This window comes from Anomaloglossus baeobatrachus, chromosome 6 (genome assembly GCF_048569485.1).
Source record: "Anomaloglossus baeobatrachus isolate aAnoBae1 chromosome 6, aAnoBae1.hap1, whole genome shotgun sequence".
Taxonomy (NCBI): Eukaryota; Metazoa; Chordata; class Amphibia; order Anura; family Aromobatidae; genus Anomaloglossus; species Anomaloglossus baeobatrachus.
The window spans coordinates 142930809-142954479 of record NC_134358.1 but is presented as its reverse complement, the minus strand read 5'-3'; the positions used below and the strand labels follow the sequence as shown (position 1 = coordinate 142954479).

At 45.7% G+C, this 23671-nt stretch overlaps 1 protein-coding gene across 4 annotated transcripts in view; it reads left to right on the top strand.

Annotated features, from left to right (window-relative positions):
* The window catches only part of SNTG1 (syntrophin gamma 1), a 1064578-nt gene that overhangs the window by 684493 nt on the left and 356414 nt on the right, over window positions 1-23671 (top strand). The gene's annotated exons all lie outside the window — the stretch shown is intronic.

Below are 23671 nucleotides of genomic sequence, written 5' to 3'. Positions count from 1 at the left end.
GTGGAGAAAAAGTGGAGAAAAAGTGGAGAAAAAGTAGAGAAAAAAATGGAGAAAAAGTGGAGAAAAAGTGGAGAAAAAGTGGAGAAAAAGTGGAGAAAAAAATGGAGAAAAAGTGGAGAAATTGTGGAGAAAAAGTGGAGAAAAAAGTGGAGAAAAAGTGGAGAAAAAGTGGAGAAAAATGGAGAAAAAGTGGAGAAAAAGTGGAGAAAAAGTGGAGAAAAAAATGGAGAAAAAGTGGAGAAAAAGTGGAGAAAAAAATGGAGAAAAAGTGTAGAAAAAGTGGATTAAAAGTGGAGAAAAAAATGGAGAAAAAGTGGAGAAAAAAATGGAGAAAAAGTGGAGAAAAAGTGGAGAAAAAGTGGAGAAAAAAATAGAGAAAAAGTGGAGAAAAAGTGGAGAAAAAAATGGAAAAAAAGTGGAGAAAAAGTGGAGAAAAAGTGGAGAAAAAGTGGAGAAAAAGTGGAGAAAAAAATGGAGAAAAAGTGGAGAAAAATGGAGAAAAAAATGGAGAAAAAGTGGAGAAAAAGTGGAGAAAAAGTGGAGAAAAAGTGGAGAAAAAAATGGAGAAAAAGTGGAGAAAAAGTGGAGAAAAAGTGGAGAAATAGTGGAGAAAAAAATGGAGAAAAAGTGGAGAAAAAGTGGAGAAAAAAATGGAGAAAAAAATGGAGAAAAAGTGGAGAAAAAGTGGAGAAAAAGTGGAGAAAAAAATGGAGAAAAAGTGGAGAAAAAGTGGAGAAAAAGTGGAGAAAAAGTGGAGAAAAAAATGGAGAAAAAGTGGAGAAAAAGTGGAGAAAAATTGGAGAAAAAAAATGGAGAAAAAGTGAGAAAAAGTGGAGAAAAAGTGGAGAAAAAAAATGGAGAAAAAGTGGAGAAAAAGTGGAGAAAAAGTGGAGAAAAAAATGGAGAAAAAATGGTGAAAAAGTGGAGAAAAAGTGGAGAAAATGGAGAAAAAGTGGAGAAAAAAATGGAAAAAAAGTGGAGAAAAAGTGGAGAAAAAGTGGAGAAAAAGTGGAGAAAAAGTGGAGAAAAAAATGGAGAAAAAGTGGAGAAAAAGTGGAGAAAAAGTGGAGAAAAAGTGGAGAAAAAATGGAAAAAAAGTGGAGAAAAAGTGGAGAAAAAGTGGAGAAAAAAATGGAAAAAAAGTGGAGAAAGAGTGGAGAAAAAGTGGAGAAAAAGTGGAGAAAAAAATGGAGAAAAAGTGGAGAAAAAGTGGAGAAAAAGTTGGAAAAAATGGAGAAAAAAATGTAGAAAAAGTGGAGAAAAAGTGGAGAAAAAGTGGAGAAAAAAGTGGAGAAAAAGTGGAGAAAAAGTGGAGAAAAAGTGGAGCACCCTTTGGTGCCTTTCATGTGGCACTAAGGGGTGCTTAGCTTTGTATTTAGCCAAAAAAATGAAAAAAAAAATGACGTAGGGTTCCCCCTAGTTTTGTAGCCAGCTAGGGTAAAGCAGACGGCTGCAGCCTGCAGACCACAGCTGGCAACCTCACCTTGGCTGGTAATCCAAAACTGAGGGCACCCCACGCTGTTATTTTAAATTAAATAAATAATTAAAAAAAAAAAACACGTAGGGGTCCCCCAAAACTGGATCACCAGCCAAGGTAAAGCAGACAGCTGGGGCCTGATATTCTCAGACTAGGGAGGTCCATGGTTATTGGACTCTCCCCAGCCTAAAAATAGCAGGCCGCAGCCGCCCCAGAAGTGGCGCATCCATTAGATGCGCCAATCCTGGTGCTTCGCCCCAGCTCATCCCGCGCCCTGGTGCGGTGGCAAACGGGGTAATATATGGGGTTAATACCAGATGTGTAATGTCACCTGGCATCAAGCCCTGGGGTTGGTGAGGTCAGGCGTCTATCAGATACCCGACATCACCAACCCAGTCAGTAATAAAAAAAAATAGACGACAAACACATTTTTATTTGAAAAAACACTCCCCAAAACATTCCCTCTTTAACCAATTTATTAGATTGAAAAACAAATCAAGGTCTGCTGTAATCCAAGGGGTTGCCATGACGATCCACACTGTCCCAGTCAATGAAGAGCAGGATGTTCCCTATTGGCTGGGAGAGCAGTGCAGTGACCTGAGCTAACATCAATGGGTCAGCCCAGGTCACTGCAGGGGGGTGACAAGTGCTGCTGTCAGCGAGGTACATTACCTGCGCTGATCTCCAGCACTGCTGACAGCCCCTGTCACTGAGTTCAATGACCGGCGCCTTCCCCTCAAGTATCGCGAGAGGTCCGTGACGTCACCGCTAGTCAGTCTCGGGTCGGAAGTGAGAGGTGATGTGACAAGCGGGCGGCGGCCATGGACCATGGAGGAAAGTGACAGCGCTGAGGTCGGGATGGCGGGACTTCATCACCGCAGGTAAGCCGAGCGGGGGGGGGGGTTGTGTGTGTGTGTGTGTGTGTGTGTATGTATGTGTACATGCCGCGGGCAGGAGGGGGCGGAGCGAGCTGAGCGGGAAAGTGTGGGCTTCCTGCACGTAACTAAGATAAACATCGGGTTACTAACCAAAGCGCTTTGCTTGGATACCCGATGTTTATCTTGGTTACCAGCTTGTGGCAGGCTGCCAGCGATGGCTCCTGCTCACTGTAGCTGTAAAAAGCCCTGCTTTTTGCTGCTAGAACCGTTCTCGAACGTATCTAGAACTATCGAGCTTTTGCAAAAAGCTCGAGTTCTAGTTCGATCTCGAACAGCCCCAAAAATCACTCGAGCCCCGAACTGGAGAACCTCGAACCGCGAACCGCGCTCAACTCTAGTAAGCAGCCCTTTAGAAGAGTTTGTGGGTAATTCTACATGAGCAAAATCTATCCTGTAGTTATCAGTGGTGGCTGGGTTTAGAGCTAACACCCAGAAAAAGATGGCGTGGAGAAACCGCATACAAAGCCACTGCTCCTAGAACACAATAATGACCATTTTCCTTGATATCAAGCTATAAGCAATAAAAGCAAAAATTAAAAAATTGCAGGCGCACAATAAGAAATATTTGGTTAGTTGGAGGAACCTTTCAAAGCAATTCTCTGGGGGGAAAAAAGCTAAAATGCTTCTTTTGCCTGGAGATAACAATCTGACAAATATCACTTCTAAGATCTCACGTATTTGCCTAAAGGAGTAAAACGTGGCGTTTAGAACTCTTACCACTTGAAATTGGTAGAATATTTTGTATGCCTCCTGTGTGGCTTCTGGATTAGTGATGTAAAGATAACAGCATTATGTAATAAACTTATCATAGGATAACAGATCTATCAGCAACACTCTTTAAAGTGAACCAATCACCAGGATTTTCCTATATAAACTAAAGCCAGTGCTATACTGGCACTATCAGGCTGCTTCTATACAGACCTTTAGTTGTCAGATTGGATGCATAGTTTTTGAAACATAGGCAAGTAAAGTTACAGAAATGTACAGCTTTCTGATTGGCAGCAGCTGCCAAATAGCTAATATGTAGGTCGGGTTTTGATATTTATTCCTGCCCCTGTCTGCTGCCTAGCATTAGTAGATGCTAGACTGTATGGGCTCCTTCCAGATATGAGTAATTTCTGTCATGTGATATTGGGTGTGTTAGAAATGCAGTCTATACAGTCAAACATCTACAGAGGCTAGGGAGACAGACAGGGGCGGGAATAGATAGCAAAACCCCACCCACATATTAGCTATTTGGCAGCTGCTGCCAATCAAAAAGCTGTACATTTATGTAACTTTACTTGCCTGTATTTAAAAATCTATACATCCAATCTGACAACTAAAAATATGTATAGAATCAGCATGCTAGCGTCAGTATAGCACTGGCTTTAGTTTACATAGGAAATCCTGGTGGTTGCTTTTCTCTAATTCCTTTTAGGTAGCATCAGTACATTTTTTTCTGACCTACTCAAATGAGAAATAAAATATTGTGACCATTAGCAATATTTGATTAAATAGAAATTTATGAGTATAAAATAACTATCAACAACTTTTTCAAAATTATTTTTAAAAGTTTGAAACCACATTTGCTTTTCTTACATACAGTACCTGGTTGTCTGCTAAGTGGTTGAATATTTTTTGAGAAATTGTCCTTGATTTTATCACTTTCAGTGCTGGTTTATTTAGAACTTTTACAAGGTTCCTACTTCTTTTCAATGTCTTCTTTATTGAATGTGTAAGTGGACTGTTTCTAAGCAATAAGTGGCATTTAGCTCTGACATCTCTTCTAAATTTCCATTTACTTCCAAGCCTTTTTTGATTTCTTATTTCCTTCAGCTTGACACCTCTACCTCTCAAGTCATTTTAGATGGTTGGCTGCTAAATGCAAAGGTCACTTTTCTATTATATTCCTTCATCTCTTATGCTCTTATCACAGATCAACAATCTGACAATTTAAATTCATATTCTAAGTTTAGTATTCAAATTTGGTATTGATTTCTTGATTATGTAAAATAAAACCCTGGTTGTTACATTAGCAAATGGCCAAACAACCATCCTTATAGATACCACCTCCATAAGATATTTTGAATTTAATAAAAGCTTTATAGTCTTTAAGTTAATAGTGGAAATACATATTTATAAAAAAATTAAACATACTCACTAGGGCTTCGCGAATATCTGACGAATAGTTCGCCGCTATGCGAATATTCGATGTGCAATGTAAGTCTATGGGAAGCCCGAAATTTTGCAATTTTGAAACTTTTAATTTTTATGACATTAACCCCTTCAGCCCCAAGCCAATTTTGGCCCTAAAGACCAGGCCATTTTTTGCAATTCTGACCAGTGTCACTTTATGAGGTTATAACTCTGGAACGCTTCAGCGGATCCCGGTGATTCTGAGATTGTTTTTTCGTGACATATTGGGCTTCATGTTAGTGGTAAATTTAGGCCGATATTTTTTGCATTTATTTGTGAAAAAAATGGAAATTTCGCGAAAATTTTGAAAATTTTGTAATTTTCCAACTTTGAATTTTTATGCTCTAAAATCAACGAGACATATGACACAAAATAATTAATAAATAACATTTCCCACATGTCTATTTTACATCAGAACAATTTTGGGAGAAAAAAAAAAAAATTTAAGGAAGTTATAGGGGTTCAAAGTTTATGAGCAATTTCTCATTTTTACAACAAAATTTACAAAGCCACTTTTTTTAGGGACTACATCACATTTGAAGCAATTTTGAAAGGTCTACATGACACAGAACACCCAAAAGTGACACCATTCCAAAAACGGCACCCCCTCAGGCTACTCAAAACCACATTCAAGAAGGTTATTAACCCTTCAGGTGCTTCACAGTAACTAAAGCAATGTGGAAGGAAAAAATGAACATTTTACTTTTTGCAACAAAAATGTTAAATTAGCCTCAAATATTGCATATGCACAAGAGTAGCAGGATTAAATGAACCCCCAAAATTTGTTGGGCAATTTCTACTGAACACACAGATACCTCATATGTGGCGAAAAACCACTGTTTGGGCGCACGGCAGGACTCGGAAGGGAAGGAGCGCCATTTGACTTTTTTGAACAGAAAATTAGCTGGAATCATTAGCCTCACCATGTTGCGTTTGGAGAGCCCCTGAGGTGCCAAAACAGTAAAGCTCCCCCACATGTGACCCCATTTTGGAAACTAGACCCCTCATGGAATTTATCTAGATGTTTATTGAGCACTTTGAGCCTCTGGGGGCTTCACAAAAGTTAATAGAGTTGAGCTGTAAAAATAAAAAAAATTTTTTTTACCACAAAATTGTTACTTCAACCAGGTAGCTTTTTTTTCACAAGGGTATCAGGAAAAATTGCACCATAAAATGTATAGTGCAATTTCTCCTGAGTACACAGACACCTCATATGTGGTAGAAATAAAATGTTTGGGCGCACATCAGGGCTCGGAAGGCAAGGAGCGTCATTTGACGTTTCAAACGCAAAATTGTCTGGGATAATTAGCGTATTCCATGTTGCGTTTGGAGACCCCCTGAGGTGCCTAAGCAGTGGAGCTCCCCCACATGTGACCCCATTTTGGAAACTAGACCCCTCATGGAATTTATCTAGATGTTTATTGAGCACTTTGAGCCTCTGGGGGCTTCACAAAAGTTAATAGAGTTGAGCCGTGAAAATAAAAAAAAACTTTTTTACCACAAAATTGTTACTTCAACCAGGTAGCTTTTTTTTTCACAAGGGTATCAGGAAAAATTGCACCATAAAATGTATTGTGCAATTTCTCCTGAGTACGCAGATACCTCATATGTGGTGGAACTCAAATGTTTGGGCGCACAGCAGGGCTCGGAAGGCAAGGAGTGTCATTTGACGTTTCAAACGCAAAATTGTCTGGGACAATTAGCGTATTCCATGCTGTTTGGAGACCCCCTGAGGTGCCGAAACAGTGGAGCTCCCCCACATGTGACCCCATTTTGGAAACTAGACCCCCATGGCATAGAAAAAAAAACAGCGGAAGATGGGGGGCGGCAGATGGGGCGGCAGCAGATGGGGGGGCAGCGGCATATAAAGGGAGCATCTGTGATTGTGAGATGGCGGCTGGAATAGGGTGGGGGCAGATAGGAGAGGGCGCAGTGGATGCAGGAGCGGCAGAGGATGGGGGAGGGGGCGAGTGGGGGGGATGGGTGGGAAGGGGAGTGGGAGGTGAGATTGGGGATAGTTACCCTACAGGATGGATCTAGGCAGCTGGATCACAGGAGATGAAGGAGGCAGCAGATCGGGGAGGGTGAGAGGTGGGGGAGGGAGCGCAGCGCAGATCACGGAGGAGACAGGTGAGCAGAGCACAGATCACGGAGGAGACAGGTGAGCAGAGCACAGATCACGGGGGTGAGGGGTGAGGGAGAGCGGACAGCAGATCACGGGGGTGACAGGTGAGGGAGCACAGATCACGGGGTGACAGGTGAGGGAGCACAGATCACGGGGTGACAGGTGAGGGAGCACAGATCACGGGGTGACAGGTGAGGGAGCACAGATCACGGGGTGACAGGTGAGGGAGCACAGATCACGGGGCTGAGAGGTGAGAGAGCGCAGATCACGGGGGAGACAGGTGAGCAGAGCGCAGATCACGGGGGTGAGAGGTGGAGGGAGAGTGGACAGCAGATCACGGGGGTGACAGGGGAGGGAGCGCAGATCACGGCGGTGACAGGGGAGGGAGCGCACATCACGGCGGTGACAGGGGAGGGAGCGCACAACACGGCGGTGACAGGGGAGGGAGCGCACATCACGGCGGTGACAGGGGAGGGAGCGCACATCACGGCGGTGACAGGGGAGGGAGCGCACATCACGGTGGTGACAGGGGAGGGAGCGCACATCACGGCGGTGACAGGGGAGGGAGCGCACATCACGGCGGTGACAGGGGAGGGAGCGCACATCACGGAGGTGACAGGGGAGGGAGCGCACATCACGGCGGTGACAGGGGAGGGAGCGCACATCACGGCGGTGACAGGGGAGGGAGCGCACATCACGGCGGTGACAGGGGAGGGAGCGCACATCATGGCGGTGACAGGGGAGGGAGCGCACATCACGGCGGTGACATGGGAGGGAGCGCACATCACGGCGGTGACAGGGGAGGGAGCGCACATCACGGCGGTGACAGGGGAGGGGGCGGGTAGCTGACCACGGGGGTGAGAGGTGGGGGGAGCGTGCAGCACATCACGGAGGGGAGGGGGCGAGCAGCACATCACGGAGGGGAGGGGGCAAGCAGCACATCACGGAGGGGAGGGGGCGAGCAGCACATCACGGAGGGGAGGGGGCGAGCAGCACATCACGGAGGGGAGGGGGCGAGCAGCACATCACGGAGGGGAGGGGAGGGGGCGAGCAGCACATCACGGAGGGGAGGGGAGGGGGCGAGCAGCACATCACGGAGGGGAGGGGAGGGGGCGAGCAGCACATCACGGAGGGGAGGGGAGGGGAGGGGGCGAGCAGCACATCACGGAGGGGAGGGGGCGAGCACCGATCACGAGGGGGAGGGGCCGGGCAGCAGATCGGAGGGAGCGGTGGCACTATACAGATGGAGGAGGACAGGGTGCACGATCCCAGTCCTCCTCTATCTGTCATAGTGCCACCGCTCCCTCCGATCTGCTGCACGGAGGTGAGGGGCCGGGCAGCAGATTTGGGGGAGCGGTGGCACTGTGGCAGATGGAGGGTGGCAGCGGATCGGGAGGTGTGGGGGTGAGGGTGCGGGCAGGAGATCGGGGAGACAGGTGGCAGATCGCGGAGGGCAGCGGCGGCGGATCGGGACGCTTTTCGTACAGTGCAATGGCAGCGCGGCAACTTCCGGGTCCCATGCTCCGGTCTCATAACAGCATGGGACCGGAGCTTGTCGCCCTGCCATTGCACTGTGTACACTCACTGTGCTGGCGTGCTGCAGGGACGATGACGGGGGCTGTCACCGGCAACAGGTCCACTGTGATTGGAGAAATCGGTCACAAGGCCGATCTCTCCAATCAGAGCATTGGAGCTGGGGGAGGGTGATCCAGTGAGGTCACCCAGCTCCAGCCAATGGCCAGTGCTACAGCTGCACTGGCCAGGGCTGGATTTCAATGTTTCAGTCATTTTAAATGGCTGGAACATTACAGTGGCTGTGATTGGTTGAGCGGCGTTCGTCAGCCAATCACAGCCTCCGTAGGTCCGGGGAGGAGGCACCACCCCTACTAAGGTCAGGAACAGGTCCCCTCCTCCCCGAATCTGCGGTTTTTGTTAACATATTGCAGTCACCGGAGCCTCCGGTGCCGCGATTCCGCCATAACGGAAAGATCCGTCCTTGGTCGTTAAGGCCCAGGGCACAAGGACGGATCTTTCCGTCCATGGTCGTGAAGGGGTTAAACCAGAAAGTTATGCAAAAAAAATAGCAAGTAAATAGCTCTTCTCGCATGTCTACTTTACATCAGCACAATTTTTGAAACATAACTTTTTTTTGTTAGGAAGTTAGAAGGGTTCAAAGTTCATCAGTAATTTCTCATTTTTCCAACAAAATTTGCAAAACCCCTTTTTTTTAGGGTCCACGTCACATTTGAAGTGATTTTGAGGGGCCAAGGTGACAGAAAATACCCAAAAGTGACACCATTCTGAAAACTGCAGCCCTCACAGTGCTCAAAATCACATCCAGAAAGTTCATTAAAACTTTTGATTCTTCACAGGAACCAAGGCAATGTGGACAGAAAAAATGAAAAATTTACTTTTTCCCACAAAAATGTTACTTTAGCCTCAAATTTTGCTTTTTCACAAGGGTAACAGAATAAAATATACCATCAAATGTATTGTGCAAGTTTTCCTGAGTATGCTGATACCTCATATGTGCTGGAAATCAATTGTTTTGGCTTACAGCAGGGCTCGAAAGGGAATGAGCGCCATTTGAATTTTTGAAAGCTAAATTGGCTGGAATCATTAGCAGATGCCATATTGTGTTTGGAGATACCCTGAGGTGACAAAACAATGGAGGTCCCCTACAAAGTTCCCCTTTTTTGAAAATTAGACCCCTCAAGGAATTTATCTAGATGTTTGGTTAGGCCCTTGAGCCCACAGGGGCATCACAGAAGTTTATAACATTGAGCCATGAAAATAAAAAAATACATTTTTACCACAAAATTGTTACTTCAACCAGTTAGCTTTCTTTTTCACAAGTGTATCAGGAAAAAATGTTCCATAAAATTTATTCTGCAATTTCTTCTGAGTACGCAGATACCTCATATGTGGTTGAACTCTACAGTTTGGGTGTTTTTTAGGCTATTCACTGTTTGGTAAAAGTATCCACAAAGATTTATTTTTTGGGTCAGTATGGTCACACCTCCTGATGAAGTGAGTGTGAAACGCGCATCGAGGTGCTGGGCGATGTGGTCTAATTCTTGGTTTGTGTTTCCTGGCTCCTTCCTGGCCAGATAGGTGCTGCCATATTTTTTTGCCTTTGCTGCACTGGATTCATGCATATTGGCTCTAACATTCAATATACCGAGTGGTATGGTTCATCTTTAAGGCCACATATGGTTGACATCTGTTATGGACTGTTATGTACTTCTCAAGGACCTTTTCATTATGTTTTTTGAGCCTTTTTATTATTATAAATGCATGAATTACTATGAATATATGTTTATGCGTGCAAATTTTTGATCCGTGGCTCATATATATGTCAGTTCCCCTCCTTTATGTTGCACTTGCACTTTATATTCTTATATCTTTGGCCAGCCAGTGAAATTCATTACATACTGGAAATAATTTTATAATCTTTTGCAACCAAGAATTCTATAATCTAGATAATAACTGCTTTTTTCAATTTTGTACTGACCATACTGCCCCAGTTTTTCTATGTATGTTTTATGGGGTAGGTTTTTTTTTTTACTTTCGGGTAGCAGCACTAAATACATTTTTGTAATATTTATATGATGAAATAAAAATGATGAATTTACATAACCATGGCGGTTTTTTTAAAATGTATTTATTTCTATGCAGACTCAATTTATGGGTATCAGTAAAAAAAGGTACCATAAAATTTATTGTGCAATTTCTTCTGAGTACGCAGATACCACATATGTGGTTGAACTCTACAGTTTGGGTGTTTTTTATGCTGTTCACTATTTGGTAAAAGTTTCTACACAGGTTTATTTTTTGGGTCAGTACGGTTATACCAAAACCACATTTATGTATTTTTTTATGTTTTGCCGCATTTACACAATAAAAACAATTTTTTAGAAAAAAGATTATTTTTTGCATTGCTGTATTCTCAGCACTATAACTTTTGTATGTATCCACTGAAGGAGCTGTGTGGCAGTTTGTTTTTTTGCAGAACAGGATGTAGTTTTCAGTAATGCCATTTTTATTTTCATTTTCAAAGTTTATGATTAACTTTTTGATTGCGTTTTTTTTCTGCAGTATGATGAAAAGTCATTTTTGCTACATGTTTTTTTTAAACTTTTCACTGAAGGGGTTAAATAATGAGACAGTTTTATAGATCAGGTCGGGCCAGATGCATTGATATCAAATATGTGTACTTTTTTGTTTATTTTTGTTTTTATATAAATAAATGTATTTTGGGGTATACATTTTTTTGGCTTTTTTTTACATTTTGCAAGGGTTTTTCTTGCTTTTATTAACTCTTTTACCTAGTCCCTATATGGAACTTTCACTTTTCTTAGTCTGATCGTTGGTATAATGCATTGTCATGCAGTAGTAGCATAGTAGCATTATACAGGCAGTGTCAGGCTTCAGATCGCCTGTCAGACCCTGCTGCTGGCTGAGCCACATGGGCCACCATACATGGCAGACCAGGAGGTCATCATGTGATCTATGGTTGCCATGACAACAGGTCCTCCATGATCATGACACAGGAGACCCAGGAGAGATAAGAGAAGCACTCTCTCTACCTCTGAAACTTATATGTGCTGTGATCACTATTGATCACATCACATAGACAATCACAAAGGTTTAACATCAACAGGACCTGATCCAATCAGATCCTGATGATGTCTTCCAGCAGAACTACAGGTCTGCACCAGAACCTGGGTGATGGTAGCATGCAGGGGGTCGCGATCCCCTCCTGACCACAACCGTTGATAAATGTCGGCTCTGCACAAAGCCCAGCAGAAGCCGATGTTTATATACCATTGGCCATCTTGAAGTGGTTAAAATGCCTAGAAGACACCAACCTGGCAGCTGTTAGACTATATTTATAGACAAGCACACCTTGCATTACCTGTGAAGTGTGGATGATTGAGTTAACTTTGAATGAGAAACTCACTACTCCAATGAAGAAATGAGAAATATAAATTAAATCAACACTTGATATGTCCACCCTTTGATTTGAAGACAGCATCAATTCTTCTAGGTACAGTTGAACACAGACATTGTAGGAACTCAGCAGCCAGAATTATTTGAGTAATAAAGAATAAAGCCCGGCTCGAGAAATGATTCTTCTTTATTGGTTACAGTTCACATAGAGGATATAGTGATTAAGACAAGCAGTTATCACATAGACAATCTATCAACGTGTTTCAGGTGTGCTTGCACCCTTTGTCATGATATTTCATGACTAAGGGTGCAAGTACACCCAAAATGCAATGATAGCATTACATTTGCACTAACTGCATGTCTTAGGCCGGGGCCACACGGGGATCTACTGCGATCCCCTCGCATGACACTCGACTCACGCTGGCAGCACAGCAGAGCCATGTGTCATGCATGTGTCCCTGCGACTGAGGTCCAACTGTGCGAGGGGACCTCAGCTGCGTGGGGCGGGCGGGCTCTGAGGAGGAGTGGGAGGGATTTATCTCCTTCTCTCCTCCGTAGCCGGCTATTGCCATTCTCACCCTGCACTCATGGTACATCGGTGTACTGCGAGTGCAGTGCAATTGTTCTCTCGCCCCATTCACTTGAATGGGTGCGAGAGAAAGAGTCTCAGCTTACAATCGCAGCATGCTGCGATAGTTTTCTGGGTCCAATTAGGAATGAGAAAATAATTGCTCATGTGCGCTGACACACAAGCTAGAATTGGTCCGAGTGGAATGCGATGTTTTATCGCACTCCACTCGCGCTGATTTTCTTGCCATGTGGCTTAGGCCTTAATCACAATATCTTGTATGTGAACTGCAACCAATAAAGAACAATTGTTTGTGGAACCGATCTTCATCCTTTATGATTCCCATTTTTTTAGGCTCTGGTGTTGTCGATGTCCAAGCTCCATACAAAAGTACACTTGCAATTGTGGTGCTCTAAATTGCAGATTTTTAGTTCAGCAGCGAGCTTGAAAAGATCTTGTAGATTTAAACAGAAATCTTCTATGGATACAGACTTGTATAAATCCTTTTGTCTCTTGGTGTAATCCCAAACAGACTCAATGATGTTGAGATCAGGAGTCTTGGGGCCATATTATCATTTCCAGGACTCTTTGTTGTTATTTTTGCTGAAGATAACTCTTAATGACATTGGCTGTGTTGTTGGAGTCTTTAGGCCCCTTTACACACTGAGACTTTCAGCGATCCCACCAGCGATTCCAACCTGGCCGGGATCGCTACAAAGTCTCTGGTGAGTCTCTGGTGAGCTGTCAAACAGGCAAACCTGGCCAACGACGCAACAGCGATCCGGACCTGCAGAACGACCTAGCTAGTCAAACACTGGAAACGAGTGATGTGTCACAATATCTGTCAATCACTATTCTCTTTCAGTCGGTCTCTCCCTCTCGGTCTCTATTCTCTCTCTGTCGGTCCGTCACTATCTCTGTCCCTCTCTCGCTGTCTGTCGGTCATTTTCCCCTCCTCTCTCATACTCACCGTTCCCCCGATCCCCGGCGCAGCGCTGCACAGCATTCACACTGCTGCGGCGGCTTTTACTATTTTGAAAAAGCCGGCCGCTCATTAAACAATTTCGTATTCCCTACTTTCCCCGCCCACAGGCGCCTATGATTGGTTGCAGTGAGACACGCCCCCACGCTGAGTGACAGGTGTCTCACTGCACACAATCACAGCAGCCGGTGGGCGTGTCTACACTGTGCAGTGAAATAAATAATTAAATAATTAAAAAAACCGGCGTGCGGTCCCCCCCAATTTTAATACCAGCCAAATAAAGCCATACGGCTGAAGGCTGGTATTCTCAGGATGGGGAGCTCCACGTTATGGGGAGCCCCCCAGCCTAACAACATCAGTCAGCAGCCGCCCAGAAATGCCGCATACATTATATGCGACAGTTCTGGGACTGTACCCGGCTCTTCCCGATTTGCCCTGGTGCATTGGCAAATCGGGGTAATAAGGAGTTATTGGCAGCCCATAGCTGCCAATAAGTCCTAGATTAATCATGTCAGGCGTCTCCCGGAGAAACCTTCCATGATTAATCTGTAAATTACAGTAATTAAACACACACAACTGAAAAAATCATTTATTAGAAATAAAAAACACAAACACATTCCCTCATCACCAATTTAATCAGCCCCAAAAAGCCCTCCTTGTCCGGCGTAATCCACGGACCTCCAGCGTCGCATCCAGCTCTGCTGCATGCAGGTGACAGGAGCAGCAGAATACACCGCCGCTCCTGTCAGCTCCACGCAGCTAATGAAGACAGCCGCGTGATTGGGCAACAAGCTTGGTATACCAAATACCCTTGTTTTCTGTGTCTATGGGACAGTCGAGACCGACAAAATCACTGGACCAAGAAGAATTGGCAGCCGAGGGTGCTCACAGTTGGTGAAAAAAATAGCCTCGGAGAAACTTTGGTTCCTCCCTATAAAGTTCTTCTACCACCTCTCCACATCAAATTGGGATTGATGAAGCAATTCGTAAAATCACTTCCAAAAGATGGAGAATGCTTCTAATACTTGGTAGCCAAGTTTCCAGGCCTCTCGGAGGCAAAATTGAAGGAAGGTGTGTTCGTCGGACCAGACATTATAAGGCTTATAGCTGATCAAGAGTTTATCAATACCATGACGCATCCTCAAAAAGAAGGGTGGATTGCATTTAAAGAGTAGAGATGAGCGAACCGATCCCGGTTCGGCTCGAGGTCGGTTCGCTGAACGGAGGTCCCATTCGAGTTCGGCTCGTCAAACGTTCGACGAACCGAACTCGAACTGCATAGGAAACAATGGCAGGCAATCACAAACACATAAAAACACCTAGAAAACACCCTTAAAGGTGTCCAAAAGGTGACAAACAACTCAAACACATGGGAAAGTGACAAGGACATATACTCATGCGAAAACAAAACAGCTGGACAAGGAAAAAGAGGATGACACACAGATATATGAGTATATGCAAGGAAACATCGATTCCATTATTGTGCAACTTGAGCCCTGCTCATTTTAGGCTTCCAATCTTGATAAATTGCCTGAGCTCGCCACGTACGCCTTGGGGATCTTGTCGTGTCCTGCAGCCAGCGTTCTCTCGGAACCTGTCTTCAGTGCTGCTGGGGGTCTGCTGGCAGATAAGCACACGTGTCTGTCCACTGACAATGTGGACATGGCTCTCAGAGGACTTTTCTTCCCCTGGGTCAGCCAGGGGAGGTGAAAGGCACGCGTATTTTTGAGAGTGCTTCATGCAAAGCATCTTTTTCATCTTGAAAATTGGGTCAATTGATGCCAGTCAAGTGGGGTGTGTGTGGCCCAATTAGTGGCAACGAGAGAGACTGTGGTTGGAGTCCCCTCGCTGTGTTTCTAAAAGAACCAAGATGAACAAGTCATGGCTCTCAGAGGACTTTTCTTCCCCTGGGTCAGCCAGGGGACGGGAAAGGCACGCGTATTTTTGAGAGTGCTTCATGCAAAGCATCTTTTTCTTTTTCAAAAGGGGGCTCAACCGATGCCAGTCAAGTGGGGTGTGTGTGGCCCAGTTAGTGGAAACGAGGGAGACTGTGGTTGGAGTCCCCTCGCTGTGTTTCTAAAAGAACCAAGATGAACAAGTCATGGCTCTCAGAGGACTTTTCTTCCCCTGGGTCAGCCAGGGGACGGGAAAGGCACGCGTATTTTTGAGAGTGCTTCATGCAAAGCATCTTTTTCTTTTTCAAAAGGGGGCTCAACCGATGCCAGTCAAGTGGGGTGTGTGTGGCCCAGTTAGTGGAAACGAGGGAGACTGTGGTTGGAGTCCCCTCGCTGTGTTTCTAAAAGAACCAAGATGAACAAGTCATGGCTCTCAGAGGACTTTTCTTCCCCTGGGTCAGCCAGGGGACGGGAAAGGCACGCGTATTTTTGAGAGTGCTTCATGCAAAGCATCTTTTTCTTTTTCAAAAGGGGGCTCAACCGATGCCAGTCAAGTGGGGTGTGTGTGGCCCAGTTAGTGGAAACGAGGGAGACTGTGGTTGGAGTCCCCTCGCTGTGTTTCTAAAAGAACCAAGAGGAACAAGTCATGGCTCTCAGAGGACTTTTCTTCCCCTGGGTCAGCCAGGGGACGGGAAAGGCACGCGTATTTTTGAGAGTGCTTCATGCAAAGCATCTTTTTCTTTTTCAAAAGGGGGCTCAACCGATGCCAGTCAAGTGGGGTGTGTGTGGCCCAGTTAGTGGAAACGAGGGAGACTGTGGTTGGAGTCCCCTCGCTGTGTTTCTAAAAGAACCAAGATGAACAAGTCATGGCTCTCAGAGGACTTTTCTTCCCCTGGGTCAGCCAGGGGACGGGAAAGGCACGCGTATTTTTGAGAGTGCTTCATGCAAAGCATCTTTTTCTTTTTCAAAAGGGGGCTCAACCGATGCCAGTCAAGTGGGGTGTGTGTGGCCCAGTTAGTGGAAACGAGGGAGACTGTGGTTGGGGTCCCCTCGCTGTGTTTCTAAAAGAACCAAGATGAACAAGTCATGGCTCTCAGAGGACTTTTCTTCCCCTGGGTCAGCCAGGGGACGGGAAAGGCACGCGTATTTTTGAGAGTGCTTCATGCAAAGCATCTTTTTCTTTTTCAAAAGGGGGCTCAACCGATGCCAGTCAAGTGGGGTGTGTGTGGCCCAGTTAGTGGAAACGAGGGAGACTGTGGTTGGAGTCCCCTCGCTGTGTTTCTAAAAGAACCAAGATGAACAAGTCATGGCTCTCAGAGGACTTTTCTTCCCCTGGGTCAGCCAGGGGACGGGAAAGGCACGCGTATTTTTGAGAGTGCTTCATGCAAAGCATCTTTTTCTTTTTCAAAAGGGGGCTCAACCGATGCCAGTCAAGTGGGGTGTGTGTGGCCCAGTTAGTGGAAACGAGGGAGACTGTGCTTGGAGTCCCCTCGCTGTGTTTCTAAAAGAACCAAGATGAACAAGTCATGGCTCTCAGAGGACTTTTCTTCCCCTGGGTCAGCCAGGGGACGGGAAAGGCACGCGTATTTTTGAGAGTGCTTCATGCAAAGCATCTTTTTCTTTTTCAAAAGGGGGCTCAACCGATGCCAGTCAAGTGGGGTGTGTGTGGCCCAGTTAGTGGAAACGAGGGAGACTGTGGTTGGAGTCCCCTCGCTGTGTTTTACATGCTTTTAGAAGGGCATGACATGGCTTAGAGGTTGACTTTCAGCATCTGGAAACTGTTGGCTACCAAAATGCTGCCTTTCCAACCTTTTTAACCGAGGATTTTTGAGACCTTATGCCCATCGCAGTGCCCCAAGAGCCGATGCCCAGGCGCCACTCCTTCTCCAACAAAGGCGTGCACGCGCTACACCAGCATGTCGCACTAAACATCACTGATTCCTTGAGAAACTCTGTGTGACAGGGTGCATTTCACCACAGATAATTGGCCCAGTAAGCATGGACAGGGGCGTTACATGTCGCTGACTGGGCAATGGGTTACTGTGGGGAGAGATGGAGAAGGGTCTGCTGTACAAGTCTTGCCGTCCCCACGAGTTGTTTCAATCCTTCTTCTGTATGTAGAAGTTAATACACTGCTTCTGCCTCTTCAACCTCGTGTGGGTCCTCCACCTTGGCGCAAACCCTGTGTGGTCAGGCCACCCTTCCTTGTAACTGCGCACAAGGACTACCACACACCTCCTTACTATGCTGGCAGCAGAGCTCAATGCCATCAGGCGGTCAAAGGTTTACTTTGAAATGTATGGGAAATGTGAGTCACACCGCTGAGAAGTTGTGGACGGTTAGCTCTGGAGACCGAGTTTCATCAATGGTTGTCTCCACTCAACCAGCAGCCAGGGAAGGCCGGGTGCGACAATGATGCAAACATGGGTGCGGCCCTTCGCTGTGACAATGTGACACACGTGCCTTGTGTGGTTCACGTGTTGAACCTGGTTGTCCAGCAATTTTTAAAGCACTATCCTGGCCCACATGGCCTTCTGCAGAGAGCACGGTGTAACGCCTTCCTTGATCCACACACTCAGATGGGCTGTAAATGATAGGCTAGAGGGAAGCCACTCACCAAGCAGGACCCCTAGAACCCTGAAACCCTTTAACCCCTATACAGGGATTAGGAATTACACAGGGCCCAAGGTGATTAATACCTGTGGAAGGCTGCAGTTCCAGAGAATAGTAGTCAGGCAGGGTCAAAACATTAATTGAGGAACAGGAACAGAATGGGGCGGCCAGGACTTAATCAGAAAACAAGCAGAGGTGAAATGCGGATCGGCCAACAAGGTACATAAACAGCAAGCAGGAAAAGTAGTCAGGTAACAAGCACACAAAATCATAAAACTGAACTGGGGGTAAAAGCAGAGCTATGTCTGGCAGTGGTCTGCAGACAGGATGGGCATAAAAAAGGGTGTGGTGTCTTCCCATTGGTTGTAGCTGAATGATGGTATTTCATCTGTGAGATACCCACCAGCTACATTCAGCCAGAGATTCTGCATCTGTCAAGGTAATGCAGCCCAGTGGGTGAGCATAACCTGCGTCCACCTGCGCCGCTGGCATCGACTCCTCTCCCATCATCAGCACTATGCATGAAAGGAACACGTTGTCACCTGGCGACCGGAGTACAAATTGACGGAGCGGACTCCGTTGGTGACTTAACAGCCGTGTGCGGCAATGATGCAAACCTGGCTGCGGGCCATCGTCAGGGCAATGTGACACACATGCCTTGTATGGCTCACATGTTGAACCTAATTCTCCAGCAATTTTTAAAACACCATCACGGCCTACATGGCCTTGTGCAGCGGGCACGCTCGCTATGTGCTCACTTCCATCGTGCGCACACAGCAGCTCAACAACTTTCATTGCTACAGAAGTCTTTAGGTCTGGTGGTTAAACGCCTGAAATGCGATGTGCCCATACGCAGGAATTTGAATCTGCACATGTTGCAGCGTTTGTGGCAGCACCGCCGAACCCTGCTGCAATACATTATGACATATAGCCTGGGATAACTTGATCCAGAGGTGGTGCAGATCACGCTGCTGGAGTGGTGTCAGATCAAGGACCTATGCACCCTACACAGTTTACAAATGTCGACGAAGATGTTTAGCACTGGCAATGTCATTCTCAGCGTGACAATTCTGGTCATCTACATGATGGAGCACACTGTAATTATTATTCGGAGTCAGGTGTTGGGACAAGAGGAAGGGGAGGAAGTACAGGAGGAGTCATATGCGGAAGGGATAACAAGATCTACGAGGTCCAGATGGTCAGCGGCACCTATGCGGCAGTCATGGTGAGGGAGAGGGATTAACAAGGGCGCATAGTATCAGCAAAAAGTGTTCAGGAAGCTGCAGGAGCCCATGAAGAAATGGAGGACGAACTGGCGATGGGCATGGAAGACTCAGCAGATGAGTGAGAGCTTGCTCACATTTCGGTTGTGCGAGGTTGTGGGGAGAGGGCAGAGGAAGGAGGCACGATTCTCACCTCTCTGCCACCAACACACCAAGGACTTGGTCCTCCTGGATGCACAAGACACATGAGCGCCTTCTTGCTGCACTACCTACAACATGACCCTCAGATTGTACGAATTCAAAGTAATCCAGAATACGGGGTTGCCACACTGTTAGATCCCCGGTACAAGACAAAATTTGGCGAAATAATTCCTGCCATAGAAATGGACGCACGTATACAGGAGTATCTGCAGAATGTGGTACGCAATCTTAGATCTGCTTTTCCACTAAACACCAGTGCTGCACAGAGTGAATCTCAACGCTTTGTCATGGATAGGAGGAAATGGTCTTTTACTTGTCCACATCTGAGGGACCGAGGGCTGGCTGCTGTGCTGAGATGGCGTTGAGTACGGTGTCCCTGCACAGTTGCACTTTTGGTCATATACCAAAATGAGTTGAAAAAGGACAGATGCTGGTGGAAAGGGGAACAGGTGTGTTGGAAAGGGGAAAAAAGTTTTGGTCCGTGGATTTGGTGGTTAAGCAACAGTAACATTTGCTGAAGAAACACCATCTGTTACAGTGGGACTGGCAGATTTGGATAAAGTGGTATATACTATGTTACCGCTATATAACGAAAATTAATAAGAAAAGAAAGAGAAAGGTATATATCCCCATCAGCAGTCAGTGTGCACCGTGCTCCCAGTTGGAAAAGGAGAGGTTGGCAACTGGAAGGTTTGGTGGAGGATACAGAGCTGTGTGGCTATGAAACTAATAGTAGCCTGAACCGAGTTAGACGCCATTCGGATCTGGAGACTGGGAGCCCTGTTAGCGTCACAGGGTCCACATGCCCACCCAGCCCAGGAACTCCCTGTTAACAACACAGGGGCCATTGAGTACGCTGACCGTGTGCGTAGGGGCACACCTGTGGACAGCAGGCGCATCAGCAGCAGCAGGCCTGTTAATGCCACTGGGCTGCACAAGCAGGACTGGTAGGACAGGAGCTGGTCTTAACCGTTCTGCGTTACCAACTGTGGTGGTGGCCTGCATCGACACCCTATCCTTGCCTACCTCTGGCCTAAAGCCGCAATGGGTTCAACACATGGAGGTGTGCTCTTTCGGAGCATAATAGAAGACTGCGCACCTCCTTGTTGGCTCCAGCCCCTTTTATAACCTGGGTCCGCCCCAAACCAGGGTGAACCACAATGCACCTCCTGGAGACAAAAGTAGAGTGACACGTCATGAGTGGCATAACTAGCGTCCTATTTGGAACCGCAACTTCAATGATGACCTCATGGCTGCCATGACCCAAACACCTCACCAGTCATCGTCTGACCATCAATAATGCGTTGACAAGTCATAGGGGTGGGCCTCTGCAAGCCATTTGGGAGGACACCTGATGCCCTGTGGTCTATATGGGACCCCCACATCAGGGGCAGGGCCAAAGAGTTCATTACCGGACCTAGTCTCTGATGCAGTAAGTGCCTGAGCATGCTCAGTAGCATGAAATACAGTCTCTGAAAAAAGACTATCAGCTTTAGCATGGTGTCTAGGCACAAAACAGGACTTAGACCCGGCACGGAATGCAAGCACCTGTGCAAAGAGGCTTTTCACACTTAGTGTGGGAGCATGCGCTGTATCCCGAAATGAAGACTTAGCGTCAGGAATGGCACAGTCAGACTGAGCATACTCACTAGGCGAAACACTGTAATTAGGCTGCAGCTGGGGTAAATCGGCACACGCATGCGCACTAGCTGCCTCTCCACACTTAGACGTGGAGGAGAAATTGCTCTAGGAGATGCTGTCTATGAACAGAAGGAAAAGCTAAAGGAAGCCTGACTTTCTATCCCTCCGAATTATCAAATGCAGCAATGAATTCCCTGAGTTTGCTATAACATTAGCGTAGCAAAATGTGCATGAGGGTGTCATGTAGAGGTGCTATAAATAGCTTGGCACCAGTGGGGCACTAATGGAATACAACAGCCAGTTCTATGATGCCACTAAATGGCAGTATTTTTTGCTATCATTATAGCTTATTAAAAACAGAGCAGGAGGGTGTCATGCAGAGGTGCTAGAAATAGCTTGGCACCAGTGGGGCACTAATGGAATACAACAGCCAGTTCTATGATGCCACTAAATGGCAGTATTTTTTGCTATCATTATAGCTTATTAAAAACAGAGCAGGAGGGTGTCATGCAGAGGTGCTAGAAATAGCTTGGCACCAGTGGGGCACTAATGGAATACAACAGCCAGTTCTATGATGCCACTAAATGGCAGTATTTTTTGCTATCATTATAGCTTATTAAAAACAGAGCAGGAGGGTGTCATGCAGAGGTGCTAGAAATAGCTTGGCACCAGTAGGGCACTAATGGAATACAACAGCCAGTTCTATGATGCCACTAAATGGCAGTATTTTTTGCTATCATTATAGCTTATTAAAAACAGAGCAGGAGGGTGTCATGCAGAGGTGCTAGAAATAGCTTGGCACCAGTGGGGCACTAATGGAATACAACAGCCAGTTCTATGATGCCACTAAATGGCAGTATTTTTTGCTATCATTATAGCTCATTAAAAACAGAGCAGGAGGGTGTCATGCAGAGGTGCTGCACATAGATTTGCACTAGTGGGGCACTAATGGAGTACAACAGCCACTTCTTGTATGCCACTAGGTACACTGAGTGTTTGCTAGTATAATGGCTTAGTAACAATGAGTTTGAGTGTGCAATGCAGGCAGAGGTGCTGCAAATATCTTTGCAATAGTGTGACTAGACAAAAGTACAATAGCCACGTTTAGGATGCCACTAGGTACACTGACTGTTTGCTAGTATAATGGCTTAGTTAAAAAGAGTTGGAGTGTGCAATGCAGGCAGACATGCTGCAAATATCTTTCCACTAGTTTGACTACACAAAAGTACAATAGCCACGTTTAGGATGCCACTAGGTACACTGACTGTTTGCTAGTATAATGGCTTAGTTAAAAAGAGTTTGAGTGTGCAATGCAGGCAGACGTGCTGCAAATATCTTTGCAATAGTGTGACTAGACAAAAGTACAATAGCCACGTTTAGGATGCCACTAGGTACACTGACTGTTTGCTAGTATAATGGCTTAGTTAAAAAGAGTTTGAGTGTGCAATGCAGGCAGAGGTGCTGCAAATATCTTTGCAATAGTGTGACTAGACAAAAGTACAATAGCCACGTTTAGGATGCCACTAGGTACACTGACTGTTTGCTAGTATAATGGCTTAGTTAAAAAGAGTTGGAGTGTGCAATGCAGGCAGACATGCTGCAAATATCTTTCCACTAGTTTGACTAAACAAAAGTACAATAGCCACGTTTAGGATGCCACTAGGTACACTGACTGTTTGCTAGTATAATGGCTTAGTTAAAAAGAGTTTGAGTGTGCAATGCAGGCAGACGTGCTGCAAATATCTTTGCAATAGTGTGACTAGACAAAAGTACAATAGCCACGTTTAGGATGCCACTAGGTACACTGACTGTTTGCTAGTATAATGGCTTAGTTAAAAAAAGTTTGAGTGTGCAATGCAGGCAGACGTGCTGCAAATATCTTTGCACTAGTTTGACTACACAAAAGTACAATAGCCATGTTTAGGATGCCACTAGGTACACTGACTGTTTGCTAGTATAATGGCTTAGTTAAAAAGAGTTTGAGTGTGCAATGCAGGCAGAGGTGCTGCAAATATCTTTGCAATAGTGTGACTAGACAAAAGTACAATAGCCACGTTTAGGATGCCACTAGGTACACTGACTGTTTGCTAGTATAATGGCTTAGTTAAAAAGAGTTGGAGTGTGCAATGCAGGCAGACATGCTGCAAATATCTTTCCACTAGTTTGACTACACAAAAGTACAATAGCCACGTTTAGGATGCCACTAGGTACACTGACTGTTTGCTAGTATAATGGCTTAGTTAAAAAGAGTTTGAGTGTGCAATGCAGGCAGACGTGCTGCAAATATCTTTGCAATAGTGTGACTAGACTAAAGTACAATAGCCACGTTTAGGATGCCACTAGGTACACTGACTGTTTGCTAGTATAATGGCTTAGTTAAAAAAAGTTTGAGTGTGCAATGCAGGCAGACGTGCTGCAAATATCTTTGCACTAGTTTGACTACACAAAAGTACAATAGCCACGTTTAGGATGCCACTAGGTACACTGACTGTTTGCTAGTATAATGGCTTAGTTAAAAAGAGTTGGAGTGTGCAATGCAGGCAGAGGTGCTGCAAATATCTTTGCAATAGTGTGACTAGACAAAAGTACAATAGCCACGTTTAGGATGCCACTAGGTACACTGACTGTTTGCTAGTATAATGGCTTAGTTAAAAAGAGTTTGAGTGTGCAATGCAGGCAGACGTGCTGCAAATATCTTTGCAATAGTGTGACTAGACAATAGTACAATAGCCACGTTTAGGATGCCACTAGGTACACTGACTGTTTGCTAGTATAATGGCTTAGTTATAATGAGTTGGAGTGTGCAGAGGACAGGAGGGTACAGTGCCAGGATTGTGGGGCTCTGGGTAGAGGAATGGAAGCCTGCCTTTCTATTCC